The sequence below is a fragment of the Thermobia domestica genome, chromosome 16 (assembly GCF_964235325.1).
Source record: "Thermobia domestica chromosome 16, izTheDome1.hap1.1, whole genome shotgun sequence".
NCBI lineage: Eukaryota > Metazoa > Arthropoda > Insecta > Zygentoma > Lepismatidae > Thermobia > Thermobia domestica.
Window position 1 is genome coordinate 34427164 of NC_137469.1, and position 21185 is coordinate 34448348.

The following is a 21185-nucleotide window of genomic DNA, read 5'->3' on the forward strand; positions in this document are numbered from 1 at the left end:
TAATTCATACATTGAATGTAAATTTTCAGTATCGACAGTTGCCATTCCGAGTGAATAAGAAGATTGCTCCACAGATATGAATGTGAAAAGAAATTCTTTATAAAGAAAATGTATCTCCAAATACAAAAGTGATTGCATTTAAGAACTTATACATATTATAGAGAGAGGCATCTAGTTTGCATTAAGTTGTTTTCAGTTAGATAAAAGGCCAGTTGTCAAAATAGTTGCGAGATAAAGCATCTTTTTTCTCTCCTTATTTTAGCACATTTTTTCTTCCTTTTTTTCCTGCGAAAAATTGCCCCTAAAAATTATAACCCTTTTAATTAGTGGCATGTGTTATAAAGTACAGACAATTGGAACATTGGTTGTACTGTGCCACTCTGTTTAAAATATTTTGTTGTCATTGTTTTGAAACTTTTAACTTAAAGAAAAAAAGAAAGAAAAAGTGTGATTATTTTATTACTTTCATGTGTCGGAAAATTACATCTCCAGTTACATCTACTTACACAATTCCCTCCAAAGATATCTGAGACAATACAGTAAATAATTCCGTTCTCGCTTTTAGTTCTCGTTCATCTTGATTTTCGTGTGAAATTTAAACTCTTCATGTGAGCGCTTCCAATATTGTCAGCCGCATCCTTGTATAGAACTTAACACGACAGATGAACATTGTATTGTTTTCAAATTGAGATGACCTGGTACCTCTGTGTTAGCTCTTGTACACTACATGAGATAAAATTGATTTATAACTTTGGTCTCTATTTATAAAAATTGACGATGCATTACGAATAGAAGTATTTGGAATTTTGTTTCGTACCTAAACGGAGGGAGTATTCTACTCTTTGCTGATTCAAAGGTGAGGTTTTATTTATTTTGAAATAACAAATGAACAGTTTAAGTTTTTTATTTTTGTTTTTTGTGCTGTTAGAAACTGAACCTGTGCCTTACAATACTATATTATATTAAAAGACCAATTCTGACTATAGCAGTTTTCTATATATTAAAATGTTAGTTTTATATGTTTGTGGCTAAGAAAAATTTGTATGTTTATGAACGTTTATATGTTTGTGGCCAGTTCTTTTGATCATGAAATCTCGGAAACCACGAGCTCGAGAAAGATGCCGTTTTCACTGATCAATTGCAAATTTTGTGTAGAGTGTTTAGTTTTCATTGATTTTGTTAAATGGCCGTTGTACCTTTATTATATTTTTAAGGATACACTGGAAGTGTTGAAATTTTAAAAATTAAAATATCGTATCCTACGAGTTATATATTCCAACATCACATATTTGTATACTGGGTTAGTATATATCTCCGGCGTTTGTTTCATGGCCAAATAATAACGAAAAACGAAGGATAACCATTTCTTCTATCTAAGATGAATCTTTATTGTTTGGAGTGTTTTTCCCAATGAACATCATTGGTCATTGACATATAATTAATTGTGTATGCAATGAATGCATTTGCTTATTATATGCTGCTTGCAAGAAGAAAGAAAACACTGATCATACATGAATTAAAACTCCAACCGGAAGTAGGTTCAAATCTTGCAAACAGTGCGAGATATTTAAAAAAAATAATCGAAAAAATCTCCCCTTTATGATACCCCTTGCCAATTTTTATCAAGACGTCCTTCACTTGTGTCTGTAAAGGGACATGTATAGATGTTGTGAGGAATGACAAGGAGATTCATGCTCATATGTGAATGATGCGTTCTGTAAAGAGCGCTGGTTCAGCTAGTATACTACTTAAAAAATAAACTGGTTACAGTTTCGGCGTTTAACAGTTAGTAGTCTAATTTATATTTCGTTAACGATATTATTTATTAAATAATATATGCTTTGGTCAGAATTTGTCTTTTTATTTTATACAAGAAGTTCCAAAGCTGGAATGAGTGGTAATTATTATATTTTAGAATTGTTACAAAGACTTAAGACTTAAAGCGTTTTTCACCATGTAGTTACCTTGTTATGGTTTTATTTTATGAATACAAGTCCTGGGACGTTTGCGAGAGGTTTTTAATAACAACTATAAAAATAATTGTTAATTTAGTTTACTTTTGATAGTGAACTTTTTAATGCATTACCTAATGCTAATGGTGAGATAAATAAAAGATATGTTTTACCTTGTGTGAAGCTTTTAATGACGTTAAATTAATAAATTGACTATAAGACAGGTTTTATAATGTACATAATGTACACATTATAAGACAGGTTTTATAATGTGTATATTTGATAGTAAAGGTGATGTTGGAGTCTTTGACTTGATTAGAGGACACGGTGGTTCAGTGGTTGAGCGCGTACTTCTGGTGTATGCGGTCCCTAGTTCCATCCTTGGCCAAATAAGTTTGTGATGAACAGGGGCGTCATTTAGGGGGGCAGGAAGGGGCATTTGCCCCCCCTGAGTTTGAGATGTATATAGATTTTATCAACAGCATAGTAATAAATCAGTGAAAAACGCTAAATTTTACTAATATCAAGGGGTCTTGCCCCCCCAAGCAAAATCTGAAATGACGCTCCTGGTGATGAACAACATCGTGTCTACGGGTTTTCTCGGCGTACTCCTATTTTCTCCCACTTTCTCATTCCACCAATTCTTCCATCATCATTCACTTGCCTTAATCATTGTCTCCCTTAGACTAAAGAGCATAATCGCGGGACGTTAAACTAAAAGATTTCAGATCATTTAAATTTTAACTTGGTCACTTAAGAACAATGTTAGTTTTAAGTCCTGGTATGGAATTAGTGAATTGATGCTATTACAGTTTTTAGAAATGGCTTTACGTTGAAATTTACTTTATTATTATTATTATTATTATTATTATTATTATTATTATTATTATTATTATTATTATTATTATTATTATTATTATTATTATTATTATTATTATTATTATTATTATTATTATTATCGTCTTTGCAAAATGATTACTTATTAAATTGTATTTGTGGCTATGAAAATTTTTGATATAGTTCGGAATTTTTTTGAAGTTTTACGAGTCAACACATGAAATATAAACTTTAATGATTTAGTATATGACTAACATAAAGACTACGTCAGTCACAAAATTTAGTTACTATTTGCGTCATTTGATTTTTTTTATAGGTTATATATACTTAGGCTTTTGATAAGGTTATTACCCTAAATGCTCGTGATTATGACGTAAAGCTTCGTTTTTTTAAAAGCTTGACCCATAAATTCGGATTTACGAACAGAATAGGATTTTGTTAATAAATGAAAATCCATCCATGCAAGCTTTACGTAACAAGAACGATCACTACGCAAGCCAAGCTATCTTTAGAACAGAATAAATTTACTGACAAAATTATTTTTAGGCCCTGACATTTTAAAAGTTTTTTAGACATAGAATTGTGTACAGTAACACATTTTTGGTCTACTTTTTTATATACTGAAAGTAATATTAGAACTAAAAATTTAATTGTGACTTGAATAAATTTTAAAAATAAGTCAGTTACATAATGAAAACTGTCTTATCGCATTATGTTATCACGTTATGAATATTCAAAAGAATATTCTTTTATTTATGTCTTTTTTTTCCTACTGGAAAATTAGTTCTTGCTGCTTAAAGCACTTTTTGTTTCAAGAAATAGTACAGCTACTAGGACAATAAATGTAATGAAAAATATTTTAAAATTAAAGCTTCGTAGTTGGTGATAGTTTTATGTCATTAATTTATATCTCATTATCACATACTTTTAGTGCCATAAAAATTAGTTTCTTGAAAAGTGCATTCGAGGATTTACCCTCACGCAATGAAGTCTGTCGATTGATATAGAGGCCTTGAGGGCATGATATGTCTCACCTTGGACAATCTCTTGCCAACATGTGCTGATACTATTGTAGCGGCTAGCGCCTACGCCTTAGATGCATGGGATCCTGGGTTCGATTCTCGGTGGGACAGCATTGCAGTTTGAAGGCATTGTGGTGTTTCTGATTTCACCTTAAACAATAGGTCCATATCTCATATAGTCTTGGTACCGAATAGGGGCGCTAAACTACCTCTACAACAACTACACAACAAGAAAATGTGTTTACTAATGAAGTGTCAGAAACAGCTTTAAAGTTGTTTTTACAATAGGAAAAATAAGAACTAAGAAGAAATTTTCCAATGAAATCTACAAGGCACTAATCCAAAATTCGTCTGGTGAAAAAGGGAAACTCCTGAAAAATTGTAGATATTCGACAGGATGGCGGATTGTAGGATTCTAATTCAGGACCTCTCGATTGCGAAACAAGACCTTTAACAATTCGGTTGAGTTTTTAATTAGCAATGACGTGTTTGTTTTCAAATTAATAAATTTCATAGGCCTACTTGTAGGAATTTACTCTGATCGTTGATCGATGTTTCCATCATACTGAATTCAATTTCCAATAGAAGTTAAAGTTTCATATAGTCTCAGAACTAAAAGTAAATGTTAAATACCAAACAAAAGGGTCTCGCTCTTGTTCCCAAGAAATAAAAAGCATTATATAGGTTGACAGTTGTGTTATTATTATAATTAGTTACATTTTACAAATGGATTCCCTTAACAGATATTTACGAATCTCGTACAAACATCACCGCGTGCTTCAGCACAAAGATCGCAAGCAGCTGACGAATGTCATTTCGAACGAAATACAAGAAAAGCACAAAAAATACAAAAATGACACAAGAGTCATAAAGAGGACCTTTTCAACCCTTCCACAGGCTCCGCCTGCAAACTGGCTATACATACATATATATATATATATATATATATATATATATATATATATATATATATATATATATATATATATATATATATAAGATATACAAAGGCAAAAGTCATCAGCAGGGCCCGGATCTTGTTGAAAAGTCAACTTTTTACTGTTACGCATCGGACAAGACAAGTTGAAATATAAACATTGTTCATCAACTCTAGGTTCTAAAAATATATCTTTTTAGGGTCAACATTTGGTTACCTTTTGACGTTTTGAAGTTTCAGGTCATTTTTTAATATTTTAAGGTAACTTTTAGGTCACTTATGGTCTTTTTATTCCTTTTCTTCTACATAAAGAAATCTTAAAATGAATACTTTTACGGGGATTTGAAAAACAGGAAGTTAAATTATCTCTTTTCCTGCTTCCTGACTTTTGGGATGGAAAAACTGCATTCCTAACAAGCTAATGAACACTAAACTGTAGCTGGTTGACGAGGGGTGGGGGTTGGTAGGTGGTCAAATAGATGTTTTCGGGTTGTTGACCACAAAGGATATGATCAGGTGAATAACTAAGAATAAATTAGAAGGCGTTCAAAGATTTTAAACTTCTTTTTATCTATTATTCTCGTGTATACAGTCTACACTTGCGAACTTTTATTCTTTAAGTGCAGGGATTTTTTTGTAGCCAGGGAAGCCTGGGAATTTCCCCCCTTCTAAGTCTTGACTTCCCTGTCTCTAAGTTTAATTCAGTCTTCCTAGCCTGGAAAGATATCTCCCCCTTTCATAGGCTACATAATCTGTTTTAAAGTACAATAATTCAACTTCATGTTTTGGTAGCAATTCTTTATAAATATTCCCCCCTTGTACAAAATCCACAAATAAACCACTGTTTAAGGGTACTTCCTAGTTTCAACTCGGGAGTGAATTGACACTTTCAGTACGTACAATACCGTACAATGGACTGATAATTGAACACAACATTTGATCAATGAGCTGCAACTAACTGAAACAAAACTTTTGAAAATGACTGAGAAATGATAGTTAAAATCCAATAGATATTTTTAAAAAGTATGTTTAACGAAGTAAACGTTTTAAAATACGCAAGTTTTAAGGTCAATTTTTGTGAATTTTAGGGTCATTTTACAGAAATTTTAGTGTCATTTTATAGGTCACTTTTTAGAAAAGTTAAGGTCAACAAGATCCGGGCCCTGGTCATCAGTCTCCCACTGATTACATCCTACCTATCTCTCCAAGTTGCTCTGGGCCGGAAAGATTTCATTACCTCTGAGCTGCTACGGGCAAGAAGTTCCTTACCAAACTCCGCGCTGCACGGGGCAGGAGGTCCAACTTAAAATAAAAATCATTACTTATTTGTAACTCTGTGTGCAATACTGTATAAAATAGAAAAAAAAAAAGTTGAGGGAAAACCCGTGTACTGATTGTCTACCATACATTACAATAGTTTATCCACTCCTGGAATAGATTATCATTCAAGTCCATCGATACTATCCTCAAGACAAATCATAAGATATATTAAAAAATTATGAGGATATTAAATAATTATCTGCGATAGTTTTAATCGAAGAACTTTAATCTAGTGAGGGTAAACAGTTATATTTTTGCTTTGCAATCTAAAGGCTTTGTTTTCTTGTTAGAGTCATATCTTGCAACTTAAATTTCACGTATTTCCATATAAACAAACAAAAGTGCTCTGAAATGTTGTACACGTATAAACCCGACGATAATAATTTGCATAAGTTTCTCTCTCTGGCTTATCGTTTTATTGGAAAATTATATTGTTCTCTACTAACTATATATCCTATTATGTTATGCAACCATGAGAGCTCTGAAGTTGGCGTGTGCATATAACATTCAGGAGATCTTCATGAATTACGTTTCAGATTGTGATAAACTTTAACAATTGATTGAATATGAAAGTATCTTATAATAAAAAAAAAGAGAGAAAAAATAACGGTTCAAAAATTTTAAAATGATGCTTTTATAAAATGCACTAAAATGGAAGAAAAATCATTTTTTGGTGAGGAAAAATTAAGAAACAAGATTAAGACTAGAGCTCCTTCGTGGATAAGCAATTAGCGTACGCGCCTTTGGTATGGGAGACCCGGGTTCGATTCCTTGAGTTGAGTTGATTTTGAGTTTTACGTCCCGTTCAGCAGTGAGGGCTATATGAGATGTGGACCTACTGATTAACGTGGAATCCGAACCACATGAGCTCCCGCCGGAAAGGATTCGATTCCTGGCGGGGGCTCATGTGGGTCGGATCCTACGTTAATCAGTATGTCCCGTCTCATATAGCCTCGCTGCTGAAAGGGACGTTAAACTACAAATCATCATCAAGATTAAGACAAAGTGTTGGGTGCTATTTAATGCTAAATTGATGTCCTAAGGAAGAACTTCCAACTCTTTTAGTCTTACTACTACAATTTCTTTAGAGCATTTTATAAAAAATATTGTTTATAACAGTTTTTTCTTAGGCTATTATTTTCACTTTTGGTTTCTCAACGAATAACTTTAAGGGTAGACCCTATGTCAATGTGTCAGTATTCTACCTGAAGGTAGGTTCTACCCCCACTTACTCTAACGTAGCTAGGCGCGGCCACTAAGCCAGTAGTTCAGGGTTAGAGTGACAAGATCCTTTCCGTTGTTGTTCTAAAGAGAACTATGGCAAACTGGAAACAAATGAGCTGGAGTAGAGGAATACATTGAAGATTAGGATTAACAACACTACCTGTACAATACAAGAACTATCTAATCATAATTTCATTATGCACGCACTCAACTGAACACGCCAATTAATATTCCACTTACACAAACTACACTGACTTCTTATAGTGTTAAGGAGTCAGAACCATCACAGAGAGTTTTAAAGATATGATAGTTTTACATATAACCCCTAGCCGTCTTCCTTTATTGTTTCCAATAACTGTGTCTGTGTGACTCATTATATCTCGAACTTGGTTAAGCAATAATTGTATATATACTATATACGTATAAAAGAGTAAAACTGACTCACTGACCAGCGCCCACTCCATATTACACTAGCTAAAAAATATGAATTTGGACAAAAACTTTTGTCATGTATTCTAAGGAGGTTAAAAGGGGTTCAGCTTATTGCTAAGAATAATATATCTAACTAATCCTTGAATTTAGGGAGATAAAACTCGGCGGAAACGATGATACACTTGATGAGAACGTAGGAGGGAACAGGAATTCTCCGAGAAAAACCCATAGAACACGATGTTGTCTACCACAAATTTCATGGCTGGGTATCAAATCAGGTACCCCACACACCGTAGATAAGCGCTCTACTACTAAGCGTGCCTCCCTCAGTTGTTTTTATTATATAATATATTAAAAATAACCGACGGAGCACAGTGGCTCAGTGGTATACAGCTAACCTTCAGTGCGTGGGGTTCCTGCTTCGGTCCCCAACCAAGTAAGTTTGTGGTGAACAACATCGTGTCTATGGGTTTTCCCTCGGGGTACTCCCGTTTCCTCCCACATCCTACTCAAGTGTCTGACGTCAGCGTTTTCATAAATTCAGCTTCTGAAGGAGGAAAACGGAGCAATTTCTACAGGATTTAAATTACTGGTTTTATGTTCATTAAACATTCTATGCGAAGAACGGGCATTTATGCTGGTAATAAAATAAAACATCTTTATAGAAATTAAAGTTACATCAAATAACTATTGTGCTGCCAAAACGACTTGAGCCGTGGCAAAAATGCGAACTAACGCTCACACCCTCACACACCCACGCGTTGAGCCAATAAGGGTTCAGCTGTTGCTAAGCGAGAGAAAGCGAGTGGATTTCCTTCAGCCGATAGCAGCGCTTGCAATGGAAGACTAGGGATCAAGTCAATGTGGCATATCAATAGTAAATGTTCCTATTGTCGAAAATTCGTCCACTGATATTTTATTATCCGTTATTAGCTGTTGAATATGTGTGCCCGCAATGTAAAGTTTTGTAAAATATATTCTTTACTTAATTTTTAAATCTCCAAAAATATTGGAAGTCCTATAAAACAGACCCATTGCAGGTGTCAGAGATAAACCGGTAGAAGTGTCCTAGTCCTTTTTATGTATGAGACAGAAACAAACACTAATTTAAAACAGTTAGGGTGAAATTAAAATGACGCAGAAATGTTTAAATCTTGAATCTGCCAACTATGGATCGTGTTGATAGCAGTAATGATTGCATTTTGTTAGAGGCTACAGCGATATTTTTAGTTCTAAAAATTTGCATTTATATAGTCTAATTCCTGTTTACAACATTTAAAAAAAAACTGCTAGTTACGTAACTTAAACAATATTATGCAGAATGAATATTTATGAACCTGCCTATATTGTCATATTTCCAGAATTCACAAAATAAAATAAAACAATGGAAGTAACCAAAAAGAAGATTAAAATCTGTGATGTATTAAAAAAAAAAAAAAAAAAAACTAGTTTTGAAGACGAGTCAAACGAAGGTTATCTTGTGAAGTCCTGTGAGAACGTTCTTTCCTTCGGTAAGTAAATTCTGCCAAACAAGAGGACACCGGAAGTGGAACGAAAATTTCCGTTAATAGACAAGAATCTTTACAAGAGATCTTCCGTAGTGACCTCGGGTGCTAATCAGACAGACACAGACACATAAGATAAATCCTGCAGTGTGTTCTTTTTCTTCGCCTTGATTTCTGAGAAAAATGTCACTTTAGAACTAGAGTTATTTCTGACATTTTTCTCCAGCATTGTTTTTCTTAAACATTATATAAACGGAAGGAACTGCGTGGTAGGTCTGAGAAAGGTTAGTTGTCTTTAACACGCTTGCTTCCTCAGTTAAGAAGCTGCTGGTGTGATCTTCTCCAATGTGCTATTGTGTTACCTGAGAAGGTATGTGCAGTATGTATATAAGAGCTTATTTGAGAGTCAATTAAAGAAAATAACGTACATGTTACAATTTAGGCTATTACTAAGGCATTTTTTAGAAGGTAAAATTGAGCAAAGCGCAAGATCAGCTTTTTGACAGCTTAGTACTGCCCACAAGAAGAGATGAGACGATATATGCCCTGATTTTCAAGTTATCGGAACCCTTCTGAGTCACGAGAGGTCCATGAATAGTGTGTTATAACAACATTTAAACTATGTTTATTATTGGAGTATATTTGTGTAATGATATGCGTATCTTTAAACATTGATAAATGCTGTTAATTATGTTCGTTCAATATATTTTTTTATCAATTTATAGTTGTTTCGTATGAATCAGATAACACTAGTATAATGTTTGAGATCGGAGACTTGAATGAACTTGTATTCCCTACGAGACTCGAGTCATTTCTTGTCTCGTCTCGAAAACGAGACAAATTTCATGTTCTGCGTCTCGTCTCGAAAACGAGAAAAAAAATCGTGTTTCTCGTCTCGACTCGAGTTTGAAAATGCACTTCTCGTCTCGTTTTCCATATAAGAATCGAAACAAGACAAAAAAATTCTCGTCTTGTCGGCAACACTAGACGGAATAGTTGTATAACTGCTAATGTCTGTCTGTTTCAAGTGTTAAGGATGTTGAACATCGGCGTCATCTTTGTTTTTCTTAGCTCACGCATTTATATTGGTGATTATTTTTCCTTTTTTTTTGTTTTGTTTGAAATAACCTGGAATGTTAATGATTTAATTTTATTGGTTTCTTTTTCAAGTACATTTAAATATCCTACACTTCGTGAAAGTTAATATTTCTAATATCTAATAGCTAAATTTATTTTAACTAATATTTAATTAATATAAAATGCAATTTTTTTTTAATAAAGTAAAGGACATTTAACTAGACTTAAAGAATCAGTAAATTTAAGCTTATTTAAAAACGAAAAATAGTTCTCCGTGTAAATCAATGAGCTAAAAAGAAACGGAGATGACTTAGTAGATACTCAACACGTTAAAGAGATTTGTCCAATGGTATAAATATTGACTCCCGCCGGTTTCACCCAATGTATTAAGCTACGAAATTACTTACATAGCTATGCAGTCAGCTATGGTTAGTGAAACAGGAATTCTTGTTTGGCCGAATCATATTTCACCGAAAACTAGTTAAAAGGGAACTTACGTTCAAAACAGGAACTTTCTCATCTAAATTTCCATTTTTTGATAGTTGATTTCTTGGATGCTGCCAATTCTTGTGGAAAGTCATACTTACAGTTGTCGAGCAAAACATTCCACTTAAACGGGATATTTTATCTTCCTTGCAAGTAATTTCTAACTTAAAGGTGCTACCTTTCGATTGATTATTACCTTGTAAAATTTTCGAACTTAAGCATATCATTCAATTTTTAACATTTTCTTTCCTTTTAAATGTTTCTGTAATTAAAAAACTTCCCCTTCTTTAAGGAGTTTCTGTAATTAAAAATATACACGTTTGACAACCAAACGAAGCTGAGATGTGAATGATATTAATTCACTTCATATTATTTAATTATGAGTTTCTATTCAATTATATGATTTATCAATAAACCCAGGTAACAGGATTTAATTATAATTCCTCTTCACACTCCCGATATACTTCCAAACATAAGAATTGATCATAAAAGAGGTAGTATGATTTGTTAATGATGTTTTTCAGAAACACTTTTCTTCTAATGAGTTTCAGAACTAATACTAATGTTATAATAATATAATGTCTATGATAATTTTCATTTTTCCTTGAAACTTTCTTCAATACTTTTTGTTATTTATTTCAATAATTGAGCGAATTTAATAGGTAGCTGAATTTAATTAGAGCTATAAGAAGATCTGTAGCGACCACTGTGATCAACGCAATCTACTTTACTTTCGTCAGCTTAGTCTGCCTATAAGAATGTATTTTCTTCAATTTGACCTTGTTTGGTAATTTAGAGGTGCCTTTTTAGTTATGAGAGCAAAAAGTGTGGACATTATATATACGAGGGTGGGCTGATAAGTTCTTGGCCCGACCCAGAAGGACTTGAGCTGCAGGCATAAAAGTGTGAGGCTATTCAACATAGTCAACTCGAAGGTCAACACACTTGGCACTTCGATGTTGCAACTTCTCCAACTCCTCAAAAAAAAAATAAATAAATAAATAAAAATAAAATAAATAAATAAATAAAATAAAAAATAAATAAAATAAAAAATAAAAAAAATCTCAAGTTCTGCAAAAGACTGTTCCGCAGCTGTTATCACCTCTTCATCACTGTGAAATTTCTGTCCTTTCAGTGCTGTTTTGAGTTTTGGAAGCATGTAACAATAAGAAGGGGAAAGACCTGGCGAGTAAGGTGGGTGGTCAATGCACTGAAACCCTAGGTCCCTCAGAAAATCCATTGTTCTGCCAGCCTTGTGGATGGGAGCATTGTCCTGCAAGAACAAGACACCTCGTGTCAACTTTCCCCGGCGCTTTTCTTTAATAGCGTCCTTTACCTTAGCCAGCAGACTGCAGTAATACTCTGCAGTTATGGTTTGGCCCTTTGGAAAGTAGTCTGAGGGCAAAACACCATCCTTATCCCAGAATATTGGGGCAAGCAAATCCCTGCGGACTTTTGTGCTTTGAATTCTTTGGACCTTGGAGATCCTGAGCCGCGCCACTCACATGACTGCTGTTTGATTTCCGGATCAAAGTAATGCAACCACGTATCATCCTGGGTAACAAGTCGATTCGAAAAATCGTTCTTGGAGTTCGCAAAATGCCGTAAAATCACCTGCGATGATCTCACACCTTCGCGTTTCTGGTCCGCGTTCAAACATTTCAGAATCTATTTTGCAGAAAGCTTGGCATGTCCAACTGATCATGGATTATTGACCCAACACGTTCTTTGGATATGTGCACTTTGTCAGCTATATTCTGAAGCGAAATCCGTCTGTTGCTCAAAATCAGAACATGAATCTGGTCCACTTTTTCCGGAGTTGACACTGACACTGGCCTGTCACACCAGTAAGCATCTTCTGTTGAAAATTCATCACGCTTGAAGTTCGCACACCATTTCTTCACAGTGGAGTATGACGGGCATTGTCCACCCAATGTGTCTGGCATGCAACCATGGATTTCCTTGGGCGTCTTCTGTTGCAGGAAGAAGAACTTCATTACACCTCGCAACTCCTCTTTGATGAATTTGACATCTGACTCCGCCATGGTTCATTCAATTACCTGTAAAATAAAAACCGTTCCTGGTAGAATCCTGAAATTTGGTACTTAAACATATAAAAGATCAACATCGATTACACACACACACACACACACACACACACATATATATATATATATATATATATATATATATATATATATATATATATATATATATATATATATATATATATATATGTGTGTGTGTGTGTGTGTGTGTGTGTGTGTGTCTGTGTGTGTGTCTGTGTCTGTATGTATGTATGTATGTATGTATGTAGTATGTATGTATGTATGTATGTATGTATGTATTCGGTTCAAAATCTCTTGTCGTCGCGAATTCTGTCGAGGAATTTGAAGCTTAAAATATATAAAACGATGATCACGCCTGTTGTTTTGTATGGCTGAGAAACATGGTCACTTACTCTGTGGGAACAACATAGACTGAAAGTATTTGAGAACAAGATCCTGATACGAATATTCGGACCCAAGAGGAACAGGATTGGGGAATGGCGGAAACTTCATAACGAGGAACTACATAATTTATACGGTTTACCCAACATTGTTAGGGTCGTCAAGTGTAGGAGGCTTAGGTGGGCGGGTCATTTAGCTAAAATGGAAGAAAGTAGAAACGCTTTCAAAGTCTTGACTGGAAGACCAATCGGAAAACGACCATTAGGAAGACCTAGGCGCAGATGGGAGGACAATATTAAGATGGATTTCGCAGAGATGGGAATACAAAGTAGAAACTGGATGCAGTTAGCTAAGGATAGAAGTCAGTGGAGAGCTTTTGTGAACGCGGCATTGAACCTCCGGGTCCCATAGGCCATAGAGTTTCTTAGTTAGTTAATTATATAACTTCTTTCGCATTATTATTATTATTATTATTATTATTATTATTATTATTATTATTATTATTATTATTATTATTATTATTATTATTATTATTATTATTATTATGTGTAAAAATTAGATTGGTTAGTACTTCAGTGTAGTTTTGCGTCCCTGTCAGCAGCGAAGTTGTATGAGACAAGGACCTATGAACTCTCAGCGGGAGAGCTCCTCCGTGGCTAAGCGGTTAACGTACTCGCCTTTGGCGTGGGAGACCCGGGTTCGATTCCCGGCGGGAGCTCATGTGGTTCGGATTCCACGTTAATCAGTAGGTCCACGTCTCATATAGCCTCGCTGCTGAAAGGGACGCTCAACTAAAATCAATCTCACCGGGAATCGATCCCAGGTGTCCAGCGTCAAAGTCGCGTACGCTAACCATACAGTAACGAAAAGCAAATTATTCGATTGAATTAACAAGTTAGCTTAATGAAGTTTGGCAATGTGTCATGTGGTGTAGCGGATTAATTGGAACATCAAAAGCTTAAAAGCTTACGAGACGAAATTTGGGAGTATTTCGTCTTGGAAAGATGTGAAATTGCTGTCTCGCCTTAAAAAGTATATCTCTTTTTATTGGAAGACCACTGTCTCGTCATAAAAATTCGTCTCCTGTTGTCTCATAGACTGGAACCGATAGGTTGAATGACGCGTCCATAACAGCGCGTCCCCATTGATTTCTATCCTTAGCCAACTGGATCCAGTTTCTATTTTGTATTCCTATTTCTGCGAGATCTACTTTAATATTGTCCTCACATCTGCGCCTATGTCTTCCTAATGGTCGTTTTCCACTTGAACTGCCAGTTAAAACTTCCTACTTTCTTCCATCCTGGCTGTGTGACCAGTCCACCTGAGCCTCCTAGACTTGATGACCCTAGCAATATTTGGTAAACAGTGTAAATTATGCAGTTCCTCGATATTGAAGTTGGGGGCCAAGGTGGCTCAGTGGTAGAACATTCACCTCTAGTGCATGGGGTCCCGGGTTCAAAGCCTGCTCCCGCCAAGTGAACTTTGTGGTGGACAAACATCGTGTGCGTGGGTTTTCTCGGGGTTCTCCCGTTTCCTCCCACTTTCTTCATTCCACCATTTCATTCATTTCTCGTAATCACCGTCTCCTTTAGCCTAACCGGCATAACCGTGAGACGTAAGACTCAAAGATTTCATTTCATTTTTTCGATGTTGAAGTTTCCACCATTCCCTACTTTCTTGCAGATTTTCTAGTACTAGTCTCGCCTTTAGCGTTTCTCGGATCACTTCAGTTCTTCCGCGTCACTCCACACATCCACCGCAGTATCTTCAACTCCGCAACATGCAACTTTTGTTTCTCTCTCCTTCGTCGTCCAACATTTCGCCCCGTATATGCCAGGTCGTACTACTCTTCTAAGATAACTATGATTGCTCTCGAAGAAAAATGGTTGATATACCTTAAAATTTGATCTTACACTACGTCTGTACTATTTCTTTTCTTATAAGAACAATTTATTTTATTATTTTTGCTGAGAATATAGGTGGAAATTTTAAAATTTCTTATCGTTTTATCGGGTGTAGAATAATACCAGTTTAACGACTTGCATGGCGGCGATTAGGGGGGGTAAAGGGGGTAAAGGGGGCAGTTGCCCCCCCACTTTTTTGAAGTGACCTAGTAATGTAAATAGTTTCATTTGGAAATGTAAAGTTTTATTATTCATTACTGATTCATAGAAAAAAATGGTGGCAGATAATATTTGCCGTTGCGTGAGTACGTATTGGTTGTCTTCTCGTGGAGTTAAGGAAGCTACACGAACTGGGTTTTAATTGCCACGGAAAATTGCTCCAAAATTGCTATTGGAGCGCAACAATTCCAGCGTACTTTCATTTCTTCTTACAATGGCTCGATATGTTACTCAGCCGCTTTGAAACTAATTAAGAGAACATTAAAAAAAAAAAAAAAAGTCATAAGTTATTCTTTAATTGCACAAAAATCGACAGTTCCTAAAACGTCTTTTCTTCCTAATAGTAAGGAATATTGATGGAAAAGAGAAATAAGAAACAACTTTTACCTTTTCCATTGTTTTGCAGTGTAATATACTAGTGAAGTGGCGTGTTTAAGGGTGTATGAGTGTATATACAATTAAATTTAGTGAACTCAACATAATTCTAGGTTTTAGGATTATTTTGTATAACTGGAGTGTGGACTGATTCTAAGTATTGTTGTGTTTCCAAGAAAGTGAAACTGCACCTAATGGCAACGAACATGTAAATATTTCTTTAAATGCCGTAGCATGTACTTGTAGTACTTACTGTCTTTCTAAGAATAATAACATACATTTAATAACGTATGTGGAATTAAAAATATAAATTGCTCATTAATCTCCAGTTGCAACATAACATTTGCGAAACAAGCCTCATTATTCATTACTATAATTAATATCATCCTTTTCATTTATTTGTTTTGCAAATTTATTAAATAATCTGATCACATAATTTTTGAGACAGACCTTTAAGATGTTCATGAGCAAGAAATCGAATCTCTTCTTACACCTTCGTTGTTTAAGAGTACAAAGAGCTAGTAATTATTTGCGTTGCTCTTGTCAATTTACTTAATAAATATGAAATACCATATACGGTAATAGCATCCTTTTAGTTATACAACCTTTCGTCAAATAAAGTGTTAGAAACAACCACGAGAACTAACATTGATATACAAATATTCAGATCATGTCTTGCCTCCCCCCACTTTTAACGTCCAATCGCCGCCACTGACTACTTGGACATAGTTACTACTAGTGGTGGACCCCAAACTCCGGACATCCCAACATAAATTTCTGAGTGCGCGCCTGTAATAGGTAGAACACCCTATGGTCACACAACTCCTATTTCTCTCGATTTTGTCCAATCGCTCCTACTTCTGTTGTTTTTATATTCTTCTATTCCTGCATTTTCCTGTAGTGGTGATCTCATTCACCATACTATGTACTCTCATCTTGCTAGTATCATAAAAAGATATTAATGACAGTGAGTGTACTTTCTTTTATATCTAGATTAACAGTATATACTTAATGAAAATACAAATAATGCTACTTATTTTCTTTCAGCGTTTAAATATACGCTTGAAGACCAAGAAGTGATCATGACGTGGCCAAGCTCCTCCACCATATCGCCAAACTGTGACATAACAGATTTCCATACATGCTGTGGTCCTGCATCCATGATCTTGATGAGTTTATACCAGAGCATAGTAACGTTCAATAGGAAAGCTATTAAAGACACAACTGAACTGCTTTCAGAGTATGATTTCATCGTGGTAGGAGGAGGAACTGCTGGATCTGTGGTAGCCAATCGACTCTCCGAAGTGGCATCATGGAACGTGTTATTGCTGGAAGCTGGAGGTGAAGAATCGTATCATGGACAAGTGCCAGCTAGAGGAAGAGACTTAATAAACTCTAGTGTAGATTGGGCTTTTAGGACAGAACCTGAAAACACAGCTTGCATTGCTCGCCGTGGTAAATATTGTGTGATGCATGCTGGTAAAGTGCTCGGAGGGACGAGTTCTATTAGTTCCATGATTTACACACGGGGAAACAAGCTAGATTACGATAAATGGGCTGAACGGGGGAATATCGGCTGGGGTTACCATGACGTTCTCCATTACTTTCTGAAATCAGAAGATATTTTAGATCCTGACCTTGCACATAGTAAATATCATGGTGTTGGCGGTAATCAAATCGTGCAATCCTTTCAATATTTCGATGAAAATGTGTGGCACTTTTTCTCCGCACTGAGAGAACTTGGGTTTGAGAAAAATGACATTAACGGTGAAATACCCATTGGTGTTACCGTTCCTCAAACCACTTCGTTCCGAGGCGAACGATACAGTACCAATCGAGCGTACCTGAGACCAGTCAAATTCAGGCCTAATCTACATATTGCAGAGCATACTATGGTCTCAAGAGTTCTCATAGAGCCCTCAACAAGAAAGATTTTTGGAGTTGAATATCACAGAAACGGTAGTGTAGGTGTAATTCACGCTAGAAAGGAAGTTATATTATCTGCAGGCGCTATTAAAAGTCCTCAATTACTAATGCTCTCCGGTATAGGACCCAGAGATCACTTGCAAGAAATGAAGATTAATGTCATTGAAGATCTCAAAGTAGGATACAATCTCCAAGATCACGTGACCACAGATAGATTTATACTAAAATTGAATAAAACTCTTAAAATACCGTCAGCAATGCAAGAACAATGTAATTCTTACTTATATTATATTCACCAAAAAGGCCCATTGTCATCGTACCCTCTGGTAACAGCATTCTTTCAATCTAAATTTGAGAACCAGCATTCGCTCTATCCAGATTTAGAATTTATTATCACAAGTCCAGAAAACCCACCACAGTTATCAAGCTACTACGATTCCATAGTCATTTACCCATTAGTCCTACATCCTCGTAGCCGCGGTAGGATAAAATTAAGAACCAAGTATCCTGATGATCCTCCTTTGATTTATCCTTATTTCTTCACACAAACTCGTGACTTAGACGTCTATCTTGAAGGCATAAAATTACTTTTGAATTTGCTTGATACCCCGACATTAAAAGGCATTGGAGCTGAACTTGATATGAAATCAGCGCCCGCTTGTTCGAAATATAAATTTGGAACCGATTCTTATTGGATATGCCTTGCTACACATTATACTTGGATTGCAGGGGATACTGTAGGGACATGTAAAATGGGTCCTCCTTCTGATTCTTTAGCAGTAGTGGACCCTCGACTACGGGTGTATGGTATTAAAGGTTTAAGAGTTATAGACAATTCTATTATGCCATTTATAATTAGTGGAAACACTCATGCAGCGGCCATAATGATCGGAGAAAAAGGTGCATACATGATCAAAGAGGAATGGTTACAGAAATAAAGTTTATTTTACAAAATCTAGTTTGTTTTATTTAATTTATATTTTTTTAAAGTTGATATATGTATAAAGTCCCTCCCACCATCAAAATTGATTGGTAGAAACACAGAGTGGCTCTAAAGTATTCGTACGATTTCAAGTTATTATGACTTGAAAATTTAAATGAAACGCTTACAGTTCGAAAGGAGTATTGAAGTCCACATACTTATTAATACATTCACAAAATATCATCCAATTTCAAAATGCTGTATAGGCTTTTCAGAAACGCAAAGTTGTTATCGGCCGCACTCGACAAATGAGTCAATAGGCAAACACTTTTCATACTTTGAATACTGATAGGAATAGTTTGCTGATTGATGGTTGACAGGAGATGTTACTAGTGTACATCGCTCCTATGCACTAGTAAGATCTCCCGCCAGCCAAATGAAACTTGGACACTTTGTCTTTAAAATTGTAGACGTATCATTTAAACACGGTTAGTCATTTTCAATCTATAATAGGTACTGTGAAATTGGATGAAGACTTTAGAAACATCTTGTATAACAAAGTCGCAAGAATCACAAGATATCAAAGGATTTATGGATTCCTTTCTGGGAACATTGGATTACTCTCGTGTTTCGACTAGTAAGATCTTTAATTGTCTAACGACTTTGCTAATGAAATCATAATTCATTAGAACGTTTCTATTTCAAGTGTGCCCCTGCTGGCTCTGCTGTCGATGTGTGTTTTCTCGTGCCCCAGTATAAAGAGGAGGGATAATTTGCTGTGGCCGATATCCTTCAATAGTTGGAAGGGGACAGGAATGCCACATTGAATTATTTCACGGGCTTCGCTGTGCACTGTCTTGTTACCCATTTTAAGTAGCTTACGATCTTCACTTGCCAAGACCACACGGCTGAATGACAAATCGGCAACATACCCGAGATTATTCAATACTTTCTCCAAAGCAAATATAAGGTATCATCCGTAAGAGGGCGGCGATGGTGGGGCCAAAGTATGTTTCGCATATTTTCTGAGGGCACACTTGAAATAGAAAAGCTCTAGCTCATAAAATTTGCTCAAAATCTAAGAAGTAGTTGATTTATTAACGTTATGTAACCAGGTTTTACCCGATTCCCCCAGTTTCTAATCGATTTTTACAATCTAATTCAATGGAAGAAGAAGATACATTAATAACAAAACAATATACTGTACAATATACAATGACAATAATAAGTTAATTATAGTTTCAATAACAATAATCATCAGTGTTTCCACAGTCTTATCTCTGGAGTGGGCTGAAAAATAGTACCAAATTGAAACAAAAAGGGCTGAATTCATTATTTTATAACAGTGTAATACATGGCTCTATAACACGAAAGCAAAAGACGTGAAGTTCTAGAACACTCTCACTCCCCTCTTCCAAGAGGGCAAATCAACAAAGTGCTCTTTTTAAAAATTATTTTTTAAAACCATCCAAATAGGAGGAACCCGAACAACCTTAGAAGTAGATGACTCGCACGTAGGAAGTATAATAGAGGCCGCAAATTAAAAGGGAAAACAGTTATCATCTTCGGTACGTATTGTAACGAAACCAAAGGCTCCTCTATTTCAAAATGACCAATAAACCAAAAAAAGTATTATTGACATATATGAAAAAATATAAAACTAGGAACAAATCAATCATCTCTGAGTTCGTGTGTAAACAGTACGTTATAATAAAATATTAAAATATAAATTATTGCACCTTATTCTCGCTTATTTCATGACCAAAGAAGGATAATAGACTGTATGAAGAATATAAGGTAAGTTAACTGACACTTGTAAAAAATGTAAAACCGGTCCAGGGTCCTAGAACCTTTCATGAAAGACATCAAAAGAAAGAGATGTAGGAAAAGTGTTACTGACACTTTTGAAAATGTGACATGTATTTGTTAAATGGTGCTGAATTGGGTAGAATTGTACCAACTTTTTCACAAAAGGGTCTGAAAATGCCAGCGTGGTACCAACGGGCCGACGAATGACAAAAAAAAAAAAAAAAGGCTAAATTTGGTACAATTGTACCAAGTGTGGCAACAGTGATAATCATAGACAAAGGAAAAGGCTGCATTGGTAGTGTTAAATTGGTAAAAGCTAAACTTCACACTCACGATACTACTCTATTAACCTTGGAGCTATGGTTGTCCTGTCTAACAGAAGATTCACGTCTAACAGAGTGATGAATTCTGAATTGTCAAGAGCATCGGCTTAAAAAAAAAAAAAAACATTTTTCTGGTTCTTAAAAGTGAAGCTTATTACTTATTACAGTAAACTTCCAGTTAACCGATCGCCACGTTGACTGGATCATAGTCGAAAAACGAAAATCGCCATTTCATAGCCCCTAAATTTAAGTTGGGTAGGATCTTTTATAATTGTTTAAAATGTCTTATAGTATTATTATTACATAAAACCACAAGTTGCTCCACCCACAGTGATACTCAGTTGAACAAAATACTGTATATCAAAGAAATACATGAAGGTACATACATTTACGGTTGTCAAGTTGCTACAACCAATTGAACAATGTAAGAAAATAAAAGTGAGTTAGGTATAAATGCGTTATTCC

At 35.3% G+C, this 21185-nt stretch overlaps 1 pseudogene across 1 annotated transcript; it reads left to right on the forward strand.

The window, feature by feature from the left end:
- The first annotated feature begins 774 nt into the window (after window positions 1–774).
- LOC145672448 (glucose dehydrogenase [FAD, quinone] pseudogene) lies at window positions 775–18604 on the forward strand (annotated as a pseudogene). The gene is made up of 2 exons (XR_014128624.1): window positions 775–856; window positions 16788–18604. The product of XR_014128624.1 is annotated as a glucose dehydrogenase [FAD, quinone] pseudogene (transcript).
- Window positions 18605–21185: the final 2581 nt, after the last annotated feature.